General features: G+C 38.0%; 2 non-coding genes across 2 annotated transcripts; both read right to left on the reverse strand.

Annotated features, from left to right (window-relative positions):
- Positions 1-1188: 1188 nt before the first annotated feature.
- TRNAG-GCC (transfer RNA glycine (anticodon GCC)) lies at positions 1189-1259 on the reverse strand. Its single transcript has one exon. It is a non-coding gene; the product is annotated as a tRNA-Gly (tRNA).
- Positions 1260-4509: 3250 nt separating this feature from the next.
- LOC143642963 (U6 spliceosomal RNA) lies at positions 4510-4616 on the reverse strand. The gene has a single exon (XR_013156021.1). It is a non-coding gene; the product is annotated as a U6 spliceosomal RNA (small nuclear RNA).
- Positions 4617-25344: the final 20728 nt, after the last annotated feature.

Below are 25344 nucleotides of genomic sequence, written 5' to 3' on the forward strand. Positions count from 1 at the left end.
TGGCTTGATACACTGGGCACTTGTAGGAAAGTGAGAACAAAGTGGAAATGCCACGTGGCACTGAATGCTGTCAATGACCTTGCTGGCTGTAACGTTGAGTCAGGTACCAGCTAAAAGGAGGGTGTATACTGCCTTGCTGAGATGTCCTCAAGCCCTCCATAAACCCAGTGCAAAAGAATCTTTGTTGGCTGTTAACTTTGGGTCAAAAGAAACACAGTCTCTTTCCTTCTGGAAAAGATGAGAAAGAAATCTCAGAACAAAACCAGAGAGAAGGAACAAAACTACCAGAGGTTCTCAGGAAGTGCAAGTAGTGCCAGCTAGAGATTTAGGGGTTTTGCAGAGCCCAGAAGTTTGGGGGTTTTTGCAGAGCCCAGGCACTGGTAGTGGCATGGAGCCTCCAGTAACTTCCCAATGGACCAGCAGTTAAGTAATTCCCACAACATACAAGCCCAAAGTTACAACAGAAGGAGGTGGCAGCCTCAAATCATAGGGTTGGGAGGAATCCCAGTGGCCCTACTAGATGCAGAATGCCTTCTGCTATATTCTGGAAAAGTAATCCTCGACATCTGCATACCCCAGTGGAAAATGGCTCATTGTCTTTCATGGTGGTTCATTTCATTTTTGTACATCTCTGGTTGTTAGTTGTGTCTTAAATTGAGGAAAGTCTACTTTTCTAGACTGTCCACCCACTGGTCCTAAGTCTGCTGTCTGGTAGCACACGAACAATTTTTTTTCCCCTATACAGGATCAAATCCAGGATTGAGTATTTCACTTGGTTATCATGACTTTTTTTTTTAAACTAACATTTTTATTAACATCTACTGGCTTTTTAATATAATTTTTATTAGAGAACTTGAAGGTTTATAGAAAAATCATATAGAAAATGCAGATTTCCCATATACCCCCTCCATAGTATTAACACCTTGCATTAGTGTGGTACCTCTGTTACAATTGATGAAAGAATATTATTATAATTGTTCTAGTAACTATAGTCCATAGTGTACATTTGGGTTCACAGTTTGTGTTGTACAGTCCTATAGTTACATATATTTCTTTCTTCTTTTTTTTTTTTGTATGCTGCATGGCAGGGGTCACATTTAATTCTTTCTTTGTGTGAGTATCCTGTTTTTGCAGCACCATTTGTTGAATATTTTTTATTTGTTTGTTTTTGTTTGTTTTTTAAGGGAGTGCATGGGCCAGGAATCGAACCTGGGTCTCCCACATGGCAGGCGGGAATTCTACCACTGAACTACCCTTGCACCCCCTATATATTTCTTTTAAAAATAATGATGGTATATAGTATCTTTTCCCTGCAAGGCTAGACAACAGAGCAAGCCAAAAGGTTAATCAGTGGAAGTCACTAGGAAGAAAATTAACACCTTCTCTCCAACCAGCAGCTTATTTATAGGAACTGATTCAAGGTAAATGTTAATGCAGAAAAGGCATTACAAGAGTAGAAAGAACAGGTGACATTTATTAATTCATTACTAATGACACATACTAATTAAATATAATAATTCCCATTAGAATAATTCAAATTTTTACCAAAGACGTAATGCCCACTGTTTTTTAAGTTAATCTTTTTAAAGCAGTAGCACAAAGTATCTCAAGGAAGTAGGCAAACAATCTGATGACCTGAAATATAGTTAAGCCACACAAAATATTAATTCCTGTTACTAACGCAATTTTTTAAGAGAAATAAGAGATAAGAAAGAAGGAAAAGAAAAAAATGTAGGAAAAAAGGAAGGGAATGGGATTTAGAGTTAAAACTCAGTGGATTTGATAGATGAGCCTTATTAATAGGATACATCATTGAAGCAAAGAGAGGCACACTCGGGCTTCAGTCTTTTTCTTTTTCTTTTTAACCAGTTCCCGCTGATGCCTCACACGCACGCAAGGAACTCAGGGCAGCTGGGACTGATACGCTCAGGAAAAGGTTCAAATGACGGCCTTGCCAGACGACTCAGCCCACTTTCAGCAGCACAACCAAACCCTTCAGGAAGGCCTGGCCTAAAACCTTCTGATTTCAGTGATCTCACCTACATGCATTGCATGATTTTTAAAAGTCATCTAAAAAAAAAAAAAAACTAAGGAAAATAAGATAAATCACTTTCTTGCATTTAATGTGGCTGTGAAAGATGTTTCCTTATTATTTGTTATCTCTAAGAGGGACACGGTGGTGGTAGGGAGGCAGGGTGAAGCTAAGGGAAAGGCCAAAACCCAGAACAGGAATCGTGTGTGCATGTGTGTGTGTGTGTGTGTGTGTGTGTGTGTGTGTGTGTGTGTGTGTGTGTTTTAACACCTTGGGTTTTTTGGTTTTTTGGGGGAGGGGTTGTTAGGTCTTTTCTTTTTTTTCATTAGTTTTTATTAGAGAAATTGTAGTTTCACACAAAAATCATGTAAAAAATAGTATTCCCATATTCAGTCCCCTTACAGACACAGTTTTCCCTATTAATGCTTTGCGCCAGTGTGGTATCTTTATTACAATTGAAGCAATATTTTTATGATGATATTATTAGCTATAGTCCATACTTTACGTTAGGTTCACTGTTTATGTTGCACAGTCCTATTTTTAAAAAAATTATTCTACTTTTATATATATATCCAAATTTCCCCTTTTAATCACATTCGAATATATAATTCAGCATTAATTACATTCACAATGTTGTGCTACCATCACCTCCGTCCATTACCAAAACTTTTCCATCAACCCAGATAGAAACCCTGTACTAATTAAGCATTGATTCCTCATTCCCTGGCCCCTCCACAGCCCCACGGTAACCTATATTCTAGTTTTTGACTATATGAATTTGCTTATTCTAAATATTTCATGTCAGTGAGACCACACCCACTGCTGCATCAGCGAAACAATGGCAACTAAAAGAATAAATTATCTAGTTATAAATTTAACCAAGGCTATAAAGGACTTAAATACAGAGAACTACCATATATTGTTAAAAAGAAATCAAAGATCTAAATAATTGGAGGACATTCTGTTGCTATTGTAAATGGTATTTTTTCCCTGGATTTCCTCTTCAGATTATTTATTAGTAGTATACAGAAACACTATTGATTTTTGCACATTGATCTTGTATCCTGTCACTTTGCTAAATTCATTGATTAGCTCTGGTAACTTTGTTGTGGATGTTTCAGGACTTTCTGTATATAGGATCACGTCATCTGCAGATAGGGAGCATTCCGCTTCTTCCTTTCCAATTTGTATGCCTTTCATTTCTTTTTCTTGCCTAGTTGCTCTGGCTAGAACTTCCAGTTCAGCACTGAACAACAGTGGTGACAGTGGGCATGCTTGTCTTGTTCCAGATCTTAGAGGGAAAGCTTTTGGTCTTTCACTATTGAATATGATGCTAGCAATGGGTCTTTCATGTGTGCCCTTTATCACTTTGAGGAAGCTTCACTCTATTCTAAGTTTTTCAAGTGTTTTTGTTAAGAAGGGGGGACTAGATTTTGTCAAATGACCTTTTTGTGTCAATTGAGATGATCACATGGGTTTTTCCTTCATTCTTTTGATGTGGTGTATTGTATGGATTGATTTTCTAATTTGGAGCCTTGCCTACCTGTGCGAAATCTCACTTGATCATTGTTATAATATTTTAAATGTGGTGTTGGGTTCAGTTTGCTAGTATTTTGTTAAGGATTTTTGCATCTGTATTCTTTATACAGAATTCATTAGTGTTTCGTCTTCTTCATTTTTTGGAAGAGTTTGAGCAGGATTTGTGCTCATTGCCTTTGGAATGTTTGGTAAAGTTCATAAGTGAGGCTCTCTCTGGTCCTGGGCTTTTCTTTGTTGGGAAATTTAAAGTTATGCTCTGAAACCCTCCAATCTAGTTTTTTTTTCTTTTTCTTTTGAAATCATTTCAAACTTACAGTACAGTTGCAAAAATAATACAAACCCCATACAAAGAACCTCAACATATCCCCACCCATCTCCCTAGATACACAGATCCACCAATTTCAACATTTTGCCACCTTTGCCATATCATTCTATCTATCATTTTCCGAACATTTTGAAAGCAGGTTGGATGCATCATCTTCTTTGCACATGAACGTTTCCTGCGAACAAGCATATTTAGTTATGAAACCACCTTAAGTGCAGTTATCAAGTTCAAGAAATGTAATGTTGATTTAAAGCCTACATTCTCTATTCCAATTTTTCTTATGTTCCAGTAATGTCCTTTGAGACTTATCTCCTCTATTTTAGATCCCATCCAGTATCATGTATTGCATTTAATTGTCATTCTCTCTTTAGTTTCTCTTCCTTTATTTTTTTTTAACTGTGGAAAGTATATACACCACAAATCTTCACACCCCAAACCTTCCCAAGTATACCATTCAATGGGATTAATCACATTCATATTGTTTCAGAGCCCTCACCACCAGCTATTACTAGAACTTCCTCTTCACCCTAAACAGAAACCATATACTCATTTGGCATTAATCCCCATTGCCTTGCTCCCTACCCCGGGAACCTGTATACTACCTTCTGTCCCTAAAAACACAAGATCCTTCATGAATCTGTGTGTCATCCTTGTGCAGGGACCATGCCAATCTTCTCTATATCGTTCCAATTTTAGTATACGTGCTGCCACAGTGAGCACAGTCGGGAGATTTTTGATTACTGATTCAATCTCTTTACTTCCTATTGGTCTGTTGAGATCTATTCTTGAGTCAGTTTTTTTTTTAAACCGCATTCCTTCTATACTAGCATTTATTTATCTATTCATCTGTTTATTACCACTATGGACTCATGGGTTCTTATTTTAATCAATGTGTCCTAATATATTACACTTCTTAATTACTTTGATATTTAAACTGTCTCATTTTGAGTTAAATTTTGTGTATGGTATGAATTAGGCACCTAACTTCATTCTTCTGCATGAAGATATCCAAGTATCCCAGCACCATTTGCTGAAACTCTTCAATTTAATCATAAATCTAGTAATAAATCTTTAAGGATGGAGCAAATACAGCTCAAATTTGGATGTTTTTTTTTGGTGATTTGGTCTCAGGGTTAAGTAGGGCCTGTTGAAATTGTGAAGTGGGCATCATTCATCTTTATTTTATCTGTAATTCCCTCTCTCTATTTGGTGAGTTTTGTTCAGCTCAGAGTTAGGACTAGGGTGACTTAAGGGAGGCACCTAGGAAGCAAGTTTAAACAAGTGCTGACCCTGCACTTGCAAAACCGTGAGAATTAGTGCCTTCTTAAGGAGGTGATGTATCTGATGATTGGAGGAATTTTCCGGACTAGCTTCTAGCTACATACATTTTCAAAACTTATTTCTCCTCTACTTCCAGTGCCAGGCACTGTAGGACACATTTATATAATGATGTGACTTCTGGCCCTATGCTTTTACGTTACAGTGCTGGGTGACATGGCATAGGGGGTTGTAATAATCAGGGTTCTCTAGAGAAACTGAAACACAGGAGATATCTACAAATATAAGATTTATAAAAGTGTCTCTTGCAACCATGGGAGTACAAAAGTCCCAGATCTATAGAGCAGGCTGTGAGGCTGGCAACTCCAATGAAGGGCTCCACAAACTCCAAAGGAGAGGGATGACTAGATTATCTTCTTTGTGGGAAGCAAGCCCTATAGTTGATAATAGTTGTAATCATCCACAGCTACGATCAACTGACTGATGATTTAATAAACCAGCCTTCTGGTTTATCAATTACCCATAAAATATCCTTACAGTAATGGTTAGGCCAGTGCTTGCCTGACCAGACAACTGAGCACCATCACCTGGCCAAGTTAACACCAGGACCCAACCATTACAGGGGTATTTGGAGTATTCTTAGAAGTCATTTCTACACCTGTGTACTAGCAATTACTTAACTGTAAATGGAAGTGAAAGTCAACCACATAAATATATCCCACGCAGCCCAAACTAAATGTATATCCAACCCAGATTCTCCTTAACTGGGACCTCAAAATGCTTGCAGCTACTTCAGCGCCAACGGACATGAAGAGAAGTGTGATGGAGGGGAAGACAGAGTGGAAAGAATAGTCTTCACTGACTGTGGTTAAGACAGATTTTATAAAAACTCAAGGCCATTATATGGGATATGACTCCCAGGGATGAAGCTGGCCCTGGTACTGTGGGATCAACAATTCCATCCTGACCAAAAGGGGGAAAGGAAGTGTAACAATAAAATATCAGTGGTTGAGAGAATTCAAATAGAGTTGAGAGGCTATTCTGGAGGTCACTCTTATGCAAGCTTCAGTTAGACATTGCTACGTATAATAACCTGCCAAATTCCAACAAAACCATTCCAGTCAATACTAAAGAATACCCAGGGGCAACATGTAAGATTCCATGTACCAGGGTAACCTTCCAGAAGCCTACAAGTCCAGATGGGTCCCCAGACCAGATAAGTCCTGAAATGCGGAGGGGCCAGCCCTTCCAGAACATCAGCTAGTTCCATCCCCCTATTCTTTATTATTGACAGCCCCTTCCAACATGAAAAATTGTGAATATAATGCATAGCCCAAATACTGCTAAAGAGTGGGAGAAATATCAAAAGCGATGGTAGAGTTATACAGAGAAGGTAGGGTTTCACAAACGAATATGCTGGCTGAATCATTATATTGATATTTCTTTTAGTCTCCTGTATTGTAGAGCAGCTAGAAGTAAATACCTGAAATTGTGAAATTGTAACCATACCAAACTCTGAAGTCTGTTCTACAACTAATTGTTGCGATGTGCTTTGCAATGTATTGCTTTTTTGCATATATGTTATTTTTCACAAAAAAGGAAAAATATTTATTTCGTCTAGCCTCCAGTGTTTTGGAGCAGCTGGACGGAAAAATCTGAAATAATGGAATGATAACCCATAACAAACCCTGAAATCTGTTCTTTAATTACTTGTTAAAGTGTACTTAGAAAATCATTGCTTTTTCTTTCTTTCCTTTGTATATATGCTATATTTAACAATAAAAAACATTTAAAAAATCACCACTAGGAGATATTTTTGCCCACGTACGAGAATGGCAAAAGTTCAAAGTCTGACAATAGCAAATAATTGCAAAGATGTGGAGAAACAGAAACTCCCACACATTTCTGGTAGAACAGTTGTCCAGTCACTTGGGAAAAGTGTGGTATTATCTACAAAAAGGAAAAACTGTGCAAAACTTTGAAATAGGGTCCAGGGAGGGAGAGTACTGTGTCCAAGTAGAATGCATCCTTCCGTGTTTTCTTGCCTTAAAAAGGCAACAAATTGTACCCTGTGGAATATACTTCATATTGCTCCGTGGATAGACCCATTCTCCACCTGCTTGTAAATTAATTTCCGTATATTGCTTATTGCCCAATAAATGTGTGGTTATTTCAATTCTCCTTTGAACAAGTCATACCATCTTCCTGGTTCCTACATTAATTTGTGAGTTCGATAAAATCTCTGACACATGTTCATCATAAAACAAAGAAGCAAAAAAACACATGGCCATTAAACTAGGGTTCTTGCAGGGCTTTGGTTCTGTGCAGGTGAGGGGCCCCGAGCTGGAGCTTCATTGTTGGCTCCGGGGCACCCGCTTCCTCTTCCCCTGGTGGAGATGCTGCGGCAGTGGTTGTGCCTTCTGGAGTCTTCCCTGAAGAACTGGGTGGCCTGCTGCTGCTGGGAAGAGGCGGAAAGAAAACCCAATTTGAAGTATATTGAGAAAGGACACTTTGTAAGGAAGGCAAGATAAACATTTTCACTGATTTTGCACATGAAGAAGAAGAATGGAAGGCAATTAAAATAATCCCCAAAGTCTGTTAGGGCTAGGGTGACATGGTATTTGATAAAAGGATGATTCTCCCTTTTCATTTAGTCACTCAATTATGGGCACCTTTAGTGTTTTGCTCCTACAATTAGTGCAATACAAGATTAAGCTTAAATAGTTATTTATACACAATATTTCACAGCAGCATTATTCATGATAACCAAAAGGTGGAAGCAACCTGTGTCTATTGATAAATGAATGGATACACCAAATGTAGTATAAACATACAATGGAATATTTATTTTTCAGTCATAAAAAGGAATGAAGTTCTGATACTTGTGACAACACGGATGAACCTTGAAGACATCATGGTAAGTGAAATAAACCAAATACAAAAGGACAAATCTTACTTGATTTTGCTTATATAAAATATCTATAATAAAGCAAATTCATAGACACAGAAAGTAGATCATAGGTTATAGCAGGGAAGGGGATGGGAAAGAGTCATTACTGCTTAATGGTACAGAGTTTCTCTTTGGAGTGATGGAAAAGTTTTGGTCATGATTGGTGGTGATGAACGCACAAAATTGTTGTGAATATAATTAATATCACTGAGTTATATATACATAAATGGTTAAAATGGGGAATTTTGCATTGCATACCTGTTACCAAAATAAAAATTAAAAAAGAATCAAGTGAGGTAATATTAACTGTCACAAGGCATGAGGCATTGTTCATGTGACTTTAAAAAGTGAACTGTTTTCTCTAATGTCTTCTATATATTATCTTTAATCATTCATAAAAGCTTTATCATTCTTTTATTCACATTTGAAATTTACTTGGAGTTGCTTTTTGCGTACGCTATGAGGAAGGACAAAGTTTTTGGTTGTTTAAAAGCCATCCTTTCCCTAATATTCTACAGTGACACCTTTGTCATAAATTAAAGACGGGATCTACTGAAATTGAACCTGCAAACATACTCTCTGATCTAACAATTCCATTCCTAGACATATTCTTAACAGAAATGCATTTGTATGTACATGAAAAGGCAAGTTCAAGAATGTTTACAGCAGCACTATTCAAAACAGCTCTTCAGTGGAAACCACCCAGATGACCATCTGCAATGGAATAGAAAAAGAAATTTTGGTAAATCCATGCAATGCAATAATATGCATATATCACTGGAAACAAGCGAGCTTTATATATGCATATATCACTGGAAACAAGTGAGCTTTACACAGTAATTTTAGTAGATCTCACAAACATATTGAGTGAAAGAAGCCAGAAGGAAAATAAAACATACTGTATAATTCTATTTATATAAAGTTTAAAAATAGGCAACATTAATGTTCAATGTTGGAAGTCAGGACAGTGGTCACCTTGGGGAGGAGAGAGGCTGCACGGACTGAGAGGGCACTGAAGAAGGTTTCTGAGCTGCTGTTTCTTAACTGGAGGGTTGCTTACGTGGGGAGGTTCGCTTTGTGATAATTCATTGAACTGCACTTTTGTAACTTAGGCATTTTTTTGGTATGTATATTATACATCAACCTAGAAGTTATTTTAGAGAAGTTGGAGCTTATGCTATATCCTAAGGGAAATAAGACTCAAGAGAGGCATGATGCAGTCAGGAGAGAGTGTATACAGAGGACTTCTTTGGGTTTCAAGGTAGCTGCTGCATCTTTCTGGTGAAACACCAAAACATACAAGATACTTGATAAATATGTAAAGTAATGCATGATATTTTATATAATATGGAAGATGGAAGAGGAATATAAAATTAGTACTAAGGTCCCAGCAAATCTCAAATACTGCTGTCTGTAAAAGGCACCACTATTTACTGCCAATTAGATATGACAAAATGCCTTGAGAATGGTCCCCAGTGAGGTACAAATTGGTCACACCAGGCCCTCGTTGCTTTGACATTTCTTTGCATTATGCCGGGGGATCTGGCAGCATTCTCTTACCTTCAGTTGCCTTGATTGGCCTATGGTGGGCATTGCCTTTGTACATATCTCAGGAATAAACTGGAGCACAATTGCATCTGTTCGTGGGTCTCTTCCTTTCGTAGGTCCTGCAAAGTTCTTGAACTGGTCTTAACAAGAGAATTTAGAATTTGGGCCATTCCTCCATAGTCAAATGTTTGCTTAATTACTACCAAATTACCTCTACTGCTGTTTCCCTGCCTTTCTGTAACTATAGTAACCTTTTGTTTCAAGGAGCAATCTTTTTGAAGACTTTTAAATGTCAGTTAACATCTACAGTGATGACAAAATAACAATGATGGCCAGTGAAGGCAGTGAATCCCTTGCCAACAGAGCTGTAAGAGACTTCTAGATTTCAAAGATGCTGAAATGTTAAGAAAAAAAAATTGCACCCTGGAATCAACAAATCAATGCATTGAAGGGAAAGGGAAAGTTAGAATTTTACTATTTACAGAAATAGAGGCAGTAGTACGTTCTTGCATAATAATGGACTGAAAATAAGTAGTGATTTATTTCAAGGAAACTAGAAGAAAATCAGCGAATAGGTCAAATGAAAATAACATAGTTTGTTTAAAATAAATATACTATTCTTGATTGGAAGTCGGTATTTGTTAACTTGTTGCTATGAAGAAGAATGGTTCTTTGCTCTTGGGAAATGAGATGGTATAGTGACTTAAAACTGGAATCCTGGTAAATGTTTAACAGTCGGCTCTCTGAAAAAAATTCATATATATTCATAGACATATATCTGTGTGTCTATATATTTATACACACATATGTATATTATAAAGTTTACTGATATAAAGGACGTGAACACACAATTTACAAATAATATTGAATATATAATATTCTTTATTGTAAATTCCATAGAAGTTGAATCTCAAAGAATGTTTTCATTGATTTTTTCCAAACTCTATATCCATAGCCAACCTAGGGTTGCAATTAACAAATGAGTGCCAGTTTTGACACGCATGAATGTTGTTGATATTCTTGTTTATATTAACAAATATGATAAAAGTAAAACAACAAACACATGTATTAGAATTTCACTCATTTGTCAATGACATCAGTGACTTCCTTGCTGAGTCACATACCAGTTTTCTAATATTGGAAAGATATCTCCTCAATGTTTTTGTGCTATGCAAAATGTAACAGCTGTAGATATAACATACTTTAAAATTTAATCTATATTCTTAATATTTTCCCATCGCTTTAAGTGTAGACAATCAATAAAATAATAAAATCAAGCCCTCATTTGTAGTATTTGCCAATTCCTGTGATGTAAATATTCCCATCCTGGCCAATTTCAAGCTATCAGTGCAGTTGGGAAGAGATGTGTGATGGTAACATTAAATAGTATTTCCATCACAGAGATACAAGAGATGTAAATAACCTCAAGAGCACAGACAACAAGGAAAAAGTTGTAAAAAAAAAATTAGAAAGTGATGAATATTGAATATTTATCACCTTTGTTTTAAATATAATTTATTTGTAAGTTTACATAATTTAATTTTGATAATGACAGTGTTTAACAAATGATTCACAAACATTCCTAGAAATTTAACAATCATCTCCTGCTTCATATTTATATTGAATTTTTCCTAGTTCCTTATTCTCCCACCATGGACAATAAATAAACTTAGCCTCTCTGAGCCTGGTTATTCTACAGTAGGGTTAAACTACCCAAATTACAGAGTTGAGAGTGGATGAAACAAGATAAAGTTTGTGAAATGCCTAAAGTTGTGAAGTGCCTTAACACCGAGTAGGAGAACAATATTAATACTTTCCCCTCTCTCTCTCTCTGGTATTTCCGTCACCCAATGCACTGAGAATATATATATACTTTTTTACATGGGTAGGCACCGGGAAATGAACCTGGGTCCTCTGGCATGGCAGGCGAGAACTCTGCCTGCTGAACCATCATGGCCTGCCCTGCATTGTGAATATTGCTTGTTAAAATTATCTTCCTAAAACATATTGCTGTGTCATCCCTCAGACTCACACCGGTATTAAGCAAAACTTAAGTTTGCTACCAAAGTTCGTATCTCACCAATCTCATTTTTTCATTAATCTTCAGGAGGCTCTCTGTGCCCCAACTACAAATCTTTTTGACATCTCCCATGTAGTATTTGTGGATTTGTCTACACTTTTGCTCATAGCATTCCTTCCCCTTGAGATCTGTATCATCTGCACCACCTTTCTCCTTCCCCATTAAAACACACCTCCACGAAGCTTCCCTTGGTAGCCCCATCTCATAATAATTTGTAATATGTAATGAGTGCAGGGATGTGCCAGGAATAATGCTGAGTGCTTTGTATGCCTTATCTCATTTAATTATTCCAGTTTTTTTTTTTTTTTTTTAACATGGGCAGGCACTGGGAATCGAACCCAGGTCCTCCAGCATGGCAGGCAAGTGTTCTTGCCTGCTGAACCACCGTGGCCCGCCCTAATTATTCCAATTTAAGCATGAGGAGACAGAGGCACAGTGATAGTGAATCACTTGCTGAAGACCATGTGCCTAGTAGGTTGGTAGAACTGGGTTTCCAACTCAGGTAGACTGACCCTAGAACTTGGGCTCTAAGACATCAAGTCCCACTTACTTCCTGAATAATTATCTTTTTTTTTTGCATGGCCAGGCACTGGGAACCGAACTTGGGTTGCCAGCATGGCAAGCAAGAACTCTGCCACCTGAGCCACCGTGGCCTGCCCCTGAATAATTATCTTTTAAATAAATTACCTCTGTGTTTAGTATTGCTATATTATGTTCTTGTTTTTTTTCCCCCATGTCTCTGTTTACATGCTTTATCATATTACCATCTTCTTGAGAACAGTGGTAGAGTATATACCACATTTTGTTTATCCATTCATTGGTTGATGACACTTGGATTTCCTTTTATGTGAAGTGCCTGCTCAAGTCTTTTGGGCATTATCTAGTGGACTGTTTTACTCTTGTGATTGTAAGAATGATTGATTCTAAACTTACATCAATTTGTGTTTCAAATATCTTCCCCACCCTTGTCCTTTACATGCTCTCAGCCACTGAAGCTTTATTTTGTTTCATTTCTCTTCACTCTTTTGGTCAAGAAGTCTTTCTCAAACCCTTGACGTCAGGACCAGGCTCATCCCCAGGAATCATGTCCTACATTGCCAGCAAGATTTACTCCCTGGGGAGTTAATGTTTCACATAGCAGGGAAAGACAGTGGGTTTACTTGCTGAGTTGATTTCAAGAGAGAGGCCACATCTGAGAATGAAAGAGGTTCTCTGGGGTGACTCTTAGGCATAATTATAAGTAAGTTTAGCTTCTCCTCTACAGAAATAAATTTCATAAGGACAAGCCCCAAGATTGTTGCTCTTACAAGATTAGATCAGGATTAAAACATGGCTTTTCTAAGGCTCATAATCCTTTCAAGACAGCACATTTGGGTGTTTATGTGACATCTGAGACTCAGAATTAGAGTTTGTAAAGCAATGAAAGTCAGCATTACTCCATACAGCAACAGTTTAAAAAGTTAAAAAAGTGATCAGACTTGGAGTAGAGATATTAATGAAGCTGATGTGGATAGGACTAAGGTAAATCAGAATATAGGGTAAAGGATGATACGGTATCCTTTATATTTAAAAACTTCATATTAAAGCTTCAACTTTTGTGTGAGACCAAAGGGAGAGATGTTTATCTGATGAAAAATTTTTATTTTGGGTGGCACATTATCTAATTTAACTTGTATGGTCAGTTTATCTGAACACCATAATTACATAGAATCTTAAATAGGGCTTAAGATCTCATCGGTTTGTCCAGGTTAGTGTGATGCCCCGATACATCCCAGAGTAATTTGGGCAGTGAATAAAAAATATTTGCAAAATCCCTTTAGGGGACTGGGGAGAAAGGAGGAAATATTCATCTACCCCATCTGGGGAATTCCTGATATTCTCACAAGCAGTGAGGACAACAATTCAGTAGGCTGAGTCCTCAATCTTGAATACACCCATATGAAACTTTTTCTTGCAAAGGAGAGGTTAAGCCTACTTATAATTATGCCTAAGAGTCACCCCCAAAGAACCTCTTTTATGGCTCAGATATGGCCTCTCTCTCTAAGCCAATTTGACAGGTGAACTCACTGCTGTCTCCTGTATTTACACCTAGGGGTGTAAATCTCTCTGGCAACATGGGACAGGACTCCCAGGGTGAACTGAGTCTCAGCATCATGGGACTGAGAAAGCCTCCCTGTCCAAAAGGGGGAAGAGACAAATGAGAGTTTCAGTGGGTGAGAGATTTCAAACAGAGTCAAGAGATTATCCTGGAGGTTATTCTTATGCATTATCTAGACATTCCTTTTTAGTTTATGGTGTGTTGGAGTGGCTAGAAGGATGTACCTGAAACTGTTGTACTGTCTATAGATTGTATATATATAGCTTTTATAGTGTGATGATGTGATTGTGAAAACCTTCTGTCTGATGCTCCTTTTATCCAGGGTATGGACAGAAGAGTAAAAAAATAAGGATAATAAATAAATTAATAATGGGGGGGATAAGGGGTAAAAAAAAATGGATATATTGAAATACTAGTGGTCAATGAGTGGGAGGGGAAAGGGATATGAGATATATGAGTTTTTTCTTTTTTCTTATTTTTTTTTTTCTGGAGTGATACAAATGTTCTAAAAATGACTGTGTTAATGAATAAACAACTATGTGATGATACTGTGAACCATTGATTGTATACTATAGATGAACTGCATGCTGTGTGAAGATTCCTCAATAAAAATATTCTTAAGAAAAAAAAAGAAATTGGATTGGTGTGGGGGTGGAATCCTTTTCAGATCTGGACCCCAGCCACTGGGTTTGCCAATCAAGAGTTGGAGTTGGTACCCGGCTCTTTGTTCTTCTTTTCTTGGGGCACAGTCCTTTTCTAGTATTCTGAGCTTGACCAATTCCAAAAGCCTCTGTTTTGTTTTTTCCTTTTCATCAGTCCCGCCTCCTCTCTGCTGGGAAGAAATCTCCAGATTTCTTTCATGCTTGCTCCAGGTTTATCTGTGCTCAGAGTTTATATTCAGAAGTCTGAATTTGTTCTTTAATTCTGAAATTGGAGCTTGGTTGAGCTACTTTCCCTTGCTGCTGGTAGACAGTGCTTCTTTTTCCCATGGGGAGGTAATTCCAAAACAGCCTGCCATGCCAGTGGAGGAGGGGCACCAGACTTCACAGCTTGGGAGAGGAGCCAGTTTGAAACTATTACATACTTCAGAAAAGCCATGTTTTAATCCTGATCCAGTCTTGTGGGAGCAGCCATTTCTTTTAATCCTGATTCAATATTGTAGAGTGGGAACTGGATTAGATTATCTCCAATTTGATGAAAGTCAAAGAGGCTTCTTGGAGGAGGCTAAATCCAAGTTGATTTTTTGAAGGACCATTGAGTTTACCAGATGAACCCTTAGCATTTCCAGCATGGGAGCAGCATGGACAAAGATCTGGAAGAAAGAAAGAGCATGGGGCAGACTTTTCCAAATGTTATTAGTTTACTGCACCCTTAGTGTCCTGGTCATTGATGTATGGTGTCCCTAGGCCAAAAAAAAATGCTTAACAGTTCAATTATTGACTAGTTATATTACTTAATAAATATTTATGCCCTAACAGCTAACTAACTGCTTGAAAAGTGATATATATACATTTTTTAAAAAGTGTTTTTATTTTCCAATAATTACATGCTAATGGAATGTGTGCACCTGTTGGGTATGATACAATTTCTCAGACATTGGATGCAGATTGGACAACACAGCCATAATTTCCTGTTCCACACTGATTATCACATGACTTCCTTTTTATTATAGCAACTCTTAAAAATCCAGCTTTGCAAAGAGATAAGATCACTGAAAGGAATGCTTGCCATCTTATGTTGAAATTGTGAACTACCTTAAGTTAATTTGTATGATGTCTGAAAGATGATGAGAATAGATGCATTTCCCTTGAAAAGTTAAAATAGCTCCCAAACCCCCTGTGAGTTCAGTGTCCAGGGCACCTTAGTGAGCAGTCTGGAAACTTCAGGCATGGCATATTTGGGGGAACCAAAAGCATTTCAGTATATGTAGAAGATAACATGTTTGTGCATGGGGAGTGGGGTGGGGATGAAGAAGGATGAAGTTAAACTATTAGGCAGGGGGATATTTATGCCAAGGACTTTCTGTCAATTCAATTTTATCCAAGCCCAGTAGAATGCTGGAAATACACAGTGTTAGTCTCTGGAAATGCACACTATGGCTGGGAAGACAGAAATGTGTGTAACTGCAAAATACATTGTGATTATTCCTTTAACAAAACATATACTAAATGATTGATTTTGACTTGGGAGGAGGTTAGCAAGAGCTTCATAAAGCCTAAAACATGTAAGTTGGTCCTTGAAGAATAAAGAACAGTTGACCAGGGAAAGGAAGGCAGAGTCAACTGCACAGGCAAGTGAACACAGTTGTGATAGTGCATGGCATATTTGTGAACCACACAGGACTGGAATTGCTGGGGTTAATGAATTAAAATGGCAGGAGGTAAGAATGAAAAGGTGGTCTGGTTCAGGAGTCATACTTACTTGGTAAATCCTATCTTTTCCTTTGATCTTTTCCCCAATCTTTAGCTCTCCTTTGATCCTTTCCCCAATCTTTAGCTCTCCTTTGATCCTTTCCCCAATCTTTAGCTCTCCTTTGATCCTTTCCCCAATCTTTAGGGATATTTGGGCTCTTCCCCTTCTAACTTTTTCAAGTTGAAAAACATGGGGTAGGGGGATGGAACTACTCAATGTTTTAGGAGAGGCTGGCCCCTCTGGGTTTCAGGACTTATCTGGCTTAGGGACCATCCAGAAGTTTTAGGTTTCTAGAAAATAAATTTAGTGCGTGAAACTTTTGTGGAACCCCGGTTAGAGCCCTATGTGTTCTTTAGGATTCACAGCAATGAGATTGGTCGAGGTTTGGCAAACCATAGCAATTAACAATACTAACTGAAGTCTCCAGGATCTTGGAGTGGCTAGAAAGAAAAACATGAAATTGTGGAACTAGCAACATTGGAAATCTGTTCTGTAACTACTTGTTAAAATTTGTACTTTGAAATTTGGTGCTTTTTGTATATATGTTATGTTTCACAACTTAAAATGTTAAAAAAAAAAAAAAAAAGTGGGCTGGGACCTAACTGTGAAGAGCTTTGAATATAATACTGAGGTGTTCAGACTTCAGTCCTGAGAACAATAAGAAGCCAGCAAAGATTTTTAAGAGGTGAATGATTTGATCAGTTTTGTATTTTAAAAAGTTAAATCTGGCACCATGAAGATGTAATGGAATGGGAAAGATGGGAGGTAAGTAGACTATTTAGAAAGATGGTTTATTAATCAGCTATTACAGCAATAAGGCTATATAACAAAGCAAAACTAAGTGTTTTAAAACCACAAGCATTTATCACACACGGGTGTGTGGGATGGCTGCAACTTGACTGGGCTAGACTGGATACAGGCTCCAGGCTTCAGGTTGGGCCAGGCCTTCTCCACACGTCTCCAAATTAGCCTTGGACCAGAGACCACTTAGAGCACGCTCATGTTTCATGTGGACCTTCATGTGAGAGACCAAAATTAATAGTGTGCAGACAAATGCAATGCCTTGGATTGTACCATTTCTGCTAATTTACTATTGAAGTTAGCAAGTCACATAGTCAAATCCATCATCACTGAGGCAGAGAAATATGCCCCACCTACTCAGATACTATAAAGTAACATAGCTTGGAGAAGGAAGAAAGAATTAGCAATACTCCATAACAATACTGTAAAACCATCTCCAGTCATTGTGGTAAGAGATGATTAGGGCAATGGCAGTGAAAGCAGAGAAGAGAGTCAAAAGGCATTAAGAAGCAAGAGTTTCTAGGACTTAGGCTCCACTAAAAGTGAAGAGAAGGAGGATTCTATCTTGGCAAGATACTAAACTAATACTCAGAGGTGCTTAACAGGTGGGAGGCATCATTTCAAATGCTTATATAAACTGAATCATATAATCCCCTCATAACAAACCTGTAAGATATGAGCTTTCATTACTTCCATTTTACCGATTAGGAAACCAAAGCATGGTAGTTACATAATTTGTCCAAGACAATAAGGCTACTATATAGTGAAGTTTGGGTTTAAACCCCCAACATCCAACTCCACAGCCCACAGGCTGACCATTCTGGACACTGCCTCTCAACTATGCCCACAGAAGAGTGTACTTACTACACAGGATGGATAGCAGTGTCATCAGTGGGGTACCAGATGCTGACCTCAGGACCTGAGATATGCTCTTGTAGACACAGTTTGATCAAATTAATTGGTAAATTATTTGCAATGTTACAAATAGAGTAAACCAACAATAGTTCACAGGCTAACACATGAGGCATATTGTCACATGAGATTTCACACTGGTAACAGTGGAAAGGAAGACTAGAGTGAGGGATTTCTTTCACATCTAATATTTTTTCAGAGTCTGACAATGTGGGAGGAGATTACCAATAGCCACAGAGATAAAATTCTTAGACTGTACTCTGGCTGGCCTCACAGAAAGCAAGGGGCTAAAATCTGTTTCCACTGAAGGGAGCAGTAAATTTAGAGGAAGCAGTGATGTCTGGAATGAGGGGATAGAAGTAAATTCTATCCCCTCATCTGGGTAAAAGGGTAAAAAGAAATGAGGCAGAACATATAAGAAGGAAAGAACTTTTGCTGGATTTTCATCAGGAAACCTGAGATGACCCCTAAGGGTAGTGGTGAGGATGGAGATAGAACTAGAGGACCATGAAATCTCAGAGCTGGAAGGGACCTAGACCCACTTCACACTTTAAACATCTGTGTATACCAGGCATTGTAAGGATGAGTTTCATAATGGAATGCAAAACTGTACTAAGGTGCATGTGTGTGCGTGTGCTCACACAAGTATATATGTATGGGCCTGTAAATTCTTCTAAGTGAGAAAGATCCACAACTTTCATCAGATTTTCAAAGGGTTCATTGATCCTGAAAAGGTTCAGAACAACCATTTTGCAGCTTCTCCTTGAATAAAGACTTTTGGCTCCTTTCCTCAAGGGTGGTCTGCTTTGTTTGCTGATCAGCTATAACTATTAGAACATCCTTCCTCATACTGAGCTGGCACCTATACTCTAGGAACTCTCACCCTTGGTCTTGGTTTTGACCTCTGGGGCAACACTGGATAAATCTAATCCCTCTTTCCTCTTTCTAAATGGAAACTCATTTCTCCATTTATCTCCCATTCTCTGACATGCAAATGCCTTACGAATTAAGTCTAGAGTTTTTGCTACATCTCGCATACTAGTCCAATCAACGAATGCAGACTGTTTCTGGTGGTCCTTGCTGACAGCTAAGAGAAAAAAGTATTTGCCAGACCAATAACTGCATACCAGGTACCAGGAGATGTTTTGATTTGCTCAAGCAATGATACCACATCTGGAACAGCAGCTGCAATTGGAGTCACCGCTTGGCTAAGTTTACAACAATCCACTGTCATCCTCCAAGACCCATTTGTTTTCTGCACTGGCCAAATAGGAGAGCTGAATGAGGGTGTGGTGAGAATCACCACCCCTGCATCCTTCAAGTCCTTAAGAATGGCAGTAATCTCTGCAATTTCTCCAGGAATCCAGTACTGCTTCTGATTCACTACGTTGCTAGGTAGGAGCAGTTTTAGTGGCTTCCACTGGGCCTTTCCTACATAATTGCCCTCATTCCACAAGTCAGGGAACCAATGTGGGAATTCTGCCAGTTGCTGAGTATGTCAATTCCAATTATGCATTCTGGAACTGGGGGAATAATCACAGAATGAGTCTGTGATTATCCACTAGACCCACTTTGAGCTAAATCTCCATCAATCACCTGATCTCCCTAAGCCCCTACTCTGACTGGTGAGCCAGAGTGACATTTTGAGTCTCCTGGAATTAGTGTCACTTCTGAGCCAGTGGGTAGTAATCCATGAAATATCTGATCATTTCCTTTTCCCAATGCAGGTACCCTGGTAAAAAAGCTGTAGGTCTCCTTGGGGAAGGCTGGGAGGAAGGTTAGCAGTGTAAATTTTTGGCAGAGTAACAGGGTCCTCTCCAAGTGTACCTGACTTTCCCCCTCATTCAAGGGGCTCTTGGTCTGTAAACTGTCTCAAGTCCGGAAATTAAGAGGCCATGACTCTGTTTTTGTGATTCAAATTAGACTTCTGTCCACTTGACCTAGAACTCTTCTGCTTATACAGTTCAAACAAGAATTTAGAAAACTGCCCATTTATTTTGCTTCTAGGTACCCCATAATCTAGAATCCAGCTCCATGTCTCTGCAAGTCAGATTACTTTGATTGCTGCATTGAGTCTGCTGTCCATTATGGTAGCCACATGCACCTGGTCTATGGTGATTAATTGTTGCCACGTGGCTTCTGCCAATTCGGGATCCAAATATTCCCGGTATATTTAAGGATTCCAGCTCAGTGACAGAAGTTCCCACAGTAATATCTGACCTGTAGAGGAAGGTGACTACAGAGCTCTTTAGGATGATGCAGCTAGTCTCACAAATTTATTCCTCAAAATTCTGGTAAAAGGTGTGTGCGCTGGAAATTCCTGGGGTGTATGAGCAGGTCTTCCATGATAGAGTCACTCTAACATTTCACTCTCTCTAAGCCCTTGGATCTCATCTACATTATACCAGGGCAGTTCTGGCATTTTGACTTCAAGTAATATCAGCTACCTCTTGACCTATTTTTAGCCAATCATCCAAAGAAACTGTTAATGCCCATTCTAACACCTCAAGCTACAACACTGAATGCAGAATCTCTGCTTAGTGGGTCCATGCTAATAGATTCAGCCTGATCCAACTTTATATTACTCCCATTATTATACCCTTAATATCCATTTCCACATAGTCCCCTTAAATTGGAAAACTCATGCAGTTCTCTTCAAGTATAATGTACCTTCTCATGGGTCAAACTTTGTACTCACCTTTTGGGGCTTTTTTTTGGGTCTTTAGTCTAGTTATAGGTCTTGAAGAAAAGAGGGGTGGTGGGAGTGGGTCATGAAAAGAATTAGAAGTGTCTTTCAAGACAATTTCCTCAGGGCATCCCATTACAGTTTCCTCTGAGGGAACAGAACTAATTGCCCCAGACAGAGGAGTGAGGATTGTTTCTCCAGAGGAGGTGGTAACAGGTTTAGCATGCAATTGAAGGGTTAATCTCTTTAGGTGGAGGTTGGATGGCCAACTCCTCAGGGTGGACTGCAGGCCTGGTAGGTGGTTCCTCAAGTAGGCTGGATGTCTGGAAGCTCTTTCCTCAGGGCAGAGGAGATTGGGTGGATGTTTCCTCAGGACAGACCATTATAGGTCTATCTAGCAAAGACTCAGCAGAATCCAGGGTTTCCATCATTATCAACCCTTATGTCCCCATCCCCCATTTCAGGATCCCATTCTTTCCCAATCAAATCCCTTATTTTAACATCAGACACCCTGCAAGTTTAAGAATTTAGGTCATGTTGTAAATCTGCTACTCACACAATAAGTCTCTGTGTCTGGTTTTCAGACATCTCATGTCTGCAACCACAAAAAGTAAAATTTTCTTTCAAGGCACACATAGAAAGTTTTACATCTTTCAAACAGTGTTTCAGTTGCATATTTGAAGACTTCAGCTCATCCCTTTCTCTCATAACTGTATCCAGACTATCTAAGAACAACCAGCCAACATCATTATACCTCCTAACTCCACAAAATTCTGCTAAGCCTTGCCTTGTAAAAGAGTATAATTAGGAGAATCAAATTTTGCATTTTTGCATATTTGCATTGCCAACTCACACCATGGACTGTCAGTGCCATCTTGATTATTGGAAGTAGAGTCATTAGTGCCTTTGAACCCAATTAGAGTAGAAAACCAATTGTGAAACCCAGTTTAAAAAATATTAAAGACAATGTATTAATATTCATAATATATGAAGCTTTTTAAAAATAGAGACTAAAAAGAACAACAATTATAGAAAAATGAGCAAGAGATATGAACAGACTGGAAAAAGGAATGCAAAAAAGCTCTTACTCATATGAAAGGCCCTCATTCTTATTCTGGGTTCCCTGTGCTTGGATTGTTTTAATGATCTATCCAGACAGGTTGTATTAGATTATGTGCTATAGAAAATTTAGCTTCTGGACAAAAGAAACCTTTCTTCCTTTGGTCTCAAATATTAGGTGAAGTTCTAAAATGTCTTCCTTACCCCTGTATTCTGAATTACCTTAATCTTGACCTGATCAATTTCGTTCTCATCTCTAAATACCAGGATATATATATCAGCCTCTCAAAATCCAGAAATAACAATTGCTGATCTAGACTAAATGTGACTGCTATAAATAGAGCTCACAATTTTGGCCCTAGTTTTCTTATAAGTATTTTCTTAATGAGATCATACAATATTTGCTCTTTTGTTTCTGACTTATTTTGCCTCACCGACTGTCCCACAGGTTCATTCACAATGTCGCATGCCTCACAACTTCATTCTGTTTTGTAGCAGCCCAATATTTGATCATCTGCCAATCATCCGCCAGTCTATTTCACAGTCAGTGCATCTTTCAGCCACCTCCATGTACTGGGCCTCACGTATAATGTCCAAAGTCAACAGTTCATCAATACTCTCAATTTTAGATAATTTAATTGTTCCCAAAAGAAAGATAACCAGTAAAAACACCCTCACCAAATAGAAAATCCAAACTTCCCCTTAATTCCTTTACCTCCCTGCTAAATTCCATTTTTAAGATTCTGTTTCTCAAGAACCACTCCTGATAACAAGCCGTATTGGTCAAGGTTCTCTAGAGAAACAGAATCAACAGGAGATATCTGTAAATATAAGATTTATAAAAGTGCCACACACAACCATGGGGATGCAAGAGTCCAAAATCCAGAGGGCAGGATGTGAGGCTGGCAACTCCAGTCAAGGTCCTGGACAAACTCCACAGGAGAGGCTGGCTGAAGAAGTGAAAATTTTCTCTACTCCTTTAAAAGTCTCCAACTGTTTGGATTAAATCCAAGCACTTGGATTCTCTCATTATGGAACACATACCCTTGGTTGATCATAGATGTAATCAGTCACAGATTCAGTCAACTGACCAATTATTTAATAAACCAGCCTTCTGGTTTATCAACCAGTAATGAAATATCCTCGCAGTAATGGTTAGGCCAGGGCTTGCCTAAACAGATCACCGGGTACCATCACCTGGCCAAGTTCACATCTGAAACTAACCATCACAAATACTATGAATTATACTAAAATTTTTCCAGAAAATTGAAGAGGATGGAATAATTCCTAACCTAATCTATGAGGTCAGCCTTACTCTGATACCAGAAGTAGGTAAGGCAGTACAAGAAAATTACAGATCAATATACCTCATGAACATTAGATGCAATAATTCCTAACAAAATGTTAGCAAATATATTAAAGAAAGGATAATATATTATGACCAGTGCATTGTCCTAGGAATGCAACGTTGGTTTAACATTTGAAACTCATAATCAATGCAATTGACCATATTAACAGACTAAAAAGAAAACCCATATGCAGAAAAAACATTTGGTAAAATTCAACATACATTCCTGATTTAAAAAAAAAAAGCCCGTTAGCAAAGTAGAAGTAGAAGAAACCTTCTTCAAAATGATAAAGGATATCTAGGGAAAACCTACAGTTAAGATCTTACTTAATGGTAAAAGATTTAATGTTTTCCCCCTAAGATCAGGAACAAAGCAAAGTCTGATCTTACTACTTCCATTCAACATTGTACTTGAGGTCCTAGCTAATCCAACCAGGCAAGAAAAAGGAATAAAAAGCATCTATATTGGAAAGGAAGAAATAAGTGTTTTATTTGCATATGACATGATTGTCGATGTAGAAATCTGATGGAATCTACAAAAATCTACTAGAACTAATAAGTGAATTTACTAAGGTTGTAGAATACAAGATCAATACTCAATATTAGTTATATTTCTATGAATTACCAATAATCAGAAAGTGAAATAAAAAGACTACTTGATAGTACCAAATATATGAAATATTTAGGAATAACTTCCATAGACCATGTGTAAGATCTGTATCCTGAAAACTGCAAAACGTTGAAAGAAATTAAAGAGGATCCCCCCAAATAAATGGAATAATATACCAGGTTTGTGGAATGGAAGATGCAATTTTGTTAAGATGTTGGTCCTCCTCAAATTGATCTATAGATTCAATGCAATCTTGATCAAAATCCAACTTTTAGAAGCTAATTCTAAAATTTGTATGGAAATGCAAAGTACCTGAAATAGCGAAATCAATTGAAAAAGAAGAGCAATATCAGAGGGCTGAAACTACCCACCTTCAAAAGTTATTATAAAACTTGCCTAATCAGGACAGTGCAGTATAGTGTGAAGATAAGACAAACAGTTCAATGAAACATAATAGAGAGTCTCAACCTAGACCCTTACATATGTAGTTAATTGATTTTGACAAACATGCAAAGGAAATCAGTGGAGAAAAGAAAGTTTTTCCAACAAATAATGAGGGACTAGATATCATGCTCCCTTCCCCAAAAGAACTTCTATCTATATCTCACACAATATAAAAAATTCACTACAATTGGATTGTAAACCTAAATGCAAAACCTAAAATTATTAGAAGAAAACATAGGAGAAAATATTTACAATTGTGGATTAGGCAACTATTTCTTACATATGACAACAAAAGCATGATTTATAGAAGAAAAAATTATTAGACGTCATAAAAATTTAATTCAAATATGCTCTTTGAAAGATACTGTGAAGAGAGTATAAAGACAAGCCCAGACTGGGAGAAAATATTTTCAGATCACATATGCTATGAAAGATTTGTACACAGAATATATAAACAATTCTCAAAACTCAATAATAAGAAACCAAACAAATGAATTTAAGAAATAGGCAAAAGACTTGAACAGATGTTTAGACTAAAAGAATTTATCGATGGCAAATAAGCCTATGAAAAGGTGCTTAACGTCTTTAGTCATTAGGGAAATGCAAATCAAAACCACAGTGAGATACTACACACCTTTTAGAATGGTTGAAATTAAAAAGACTGATCACACCAAATGTTGGCAAGCATGTGAGCTACTAAAACTCTCATGAACTGCTACTGGGAGTGTGAAATCACACAGCCACTTTGGAAAGCAGTTTGGCACTTTCTTAAGATGTTAAACATACACTTTAATATAACCCCAAAATGCCACCCCTAGATGCACAAGAGAACTGAAAGCATCAATCCATACAAAGAATTGCACACAAATGTTCATACTAGCTTTTTTCTAATAGCCCTGTGTTAGTTTGCAAGCTGCTGGAATGCGATATACCAGAACTGGAACGGCTTTTAAAAAAGGGAATTTAATAAGTTAAGGTTTAGTTCTAAGCCTATAAAAATGTCCAAACTAAGGCATCCATGGAAAGATACCTTAATTCAAGGAAGACTGATAGGTCAGGAACACCTCTGTCAGCTGGGTAGTCAGGTGGCTGGCATGTGCTGGTCCCTTGCTCCTAGGTTCCATTACTTTCAGCCTCTGCTCCTGTGGGGATTCCTCACTTTGCTTCTCCATGACTGGCTTTCATCTCTTGGCTTCACTTGGCTCTCTGCAGGTTCTGACTT

Source organism: Tamandua tetradactyla, chromosome 7 (assembly GCF_023851605.1).
Source record: "Tamandua tetradactyla isolate mTamTet1 chromosome 7, mTamTet1.pri, whole genome shotgun sequence".
Classification (NCBI taxonomy): Eukaryota; Metazoa; Chordata; class Mammalia; order Pilosa; family Myrmecophagidae; genus Tamandua; species Tamandua tetradactyla.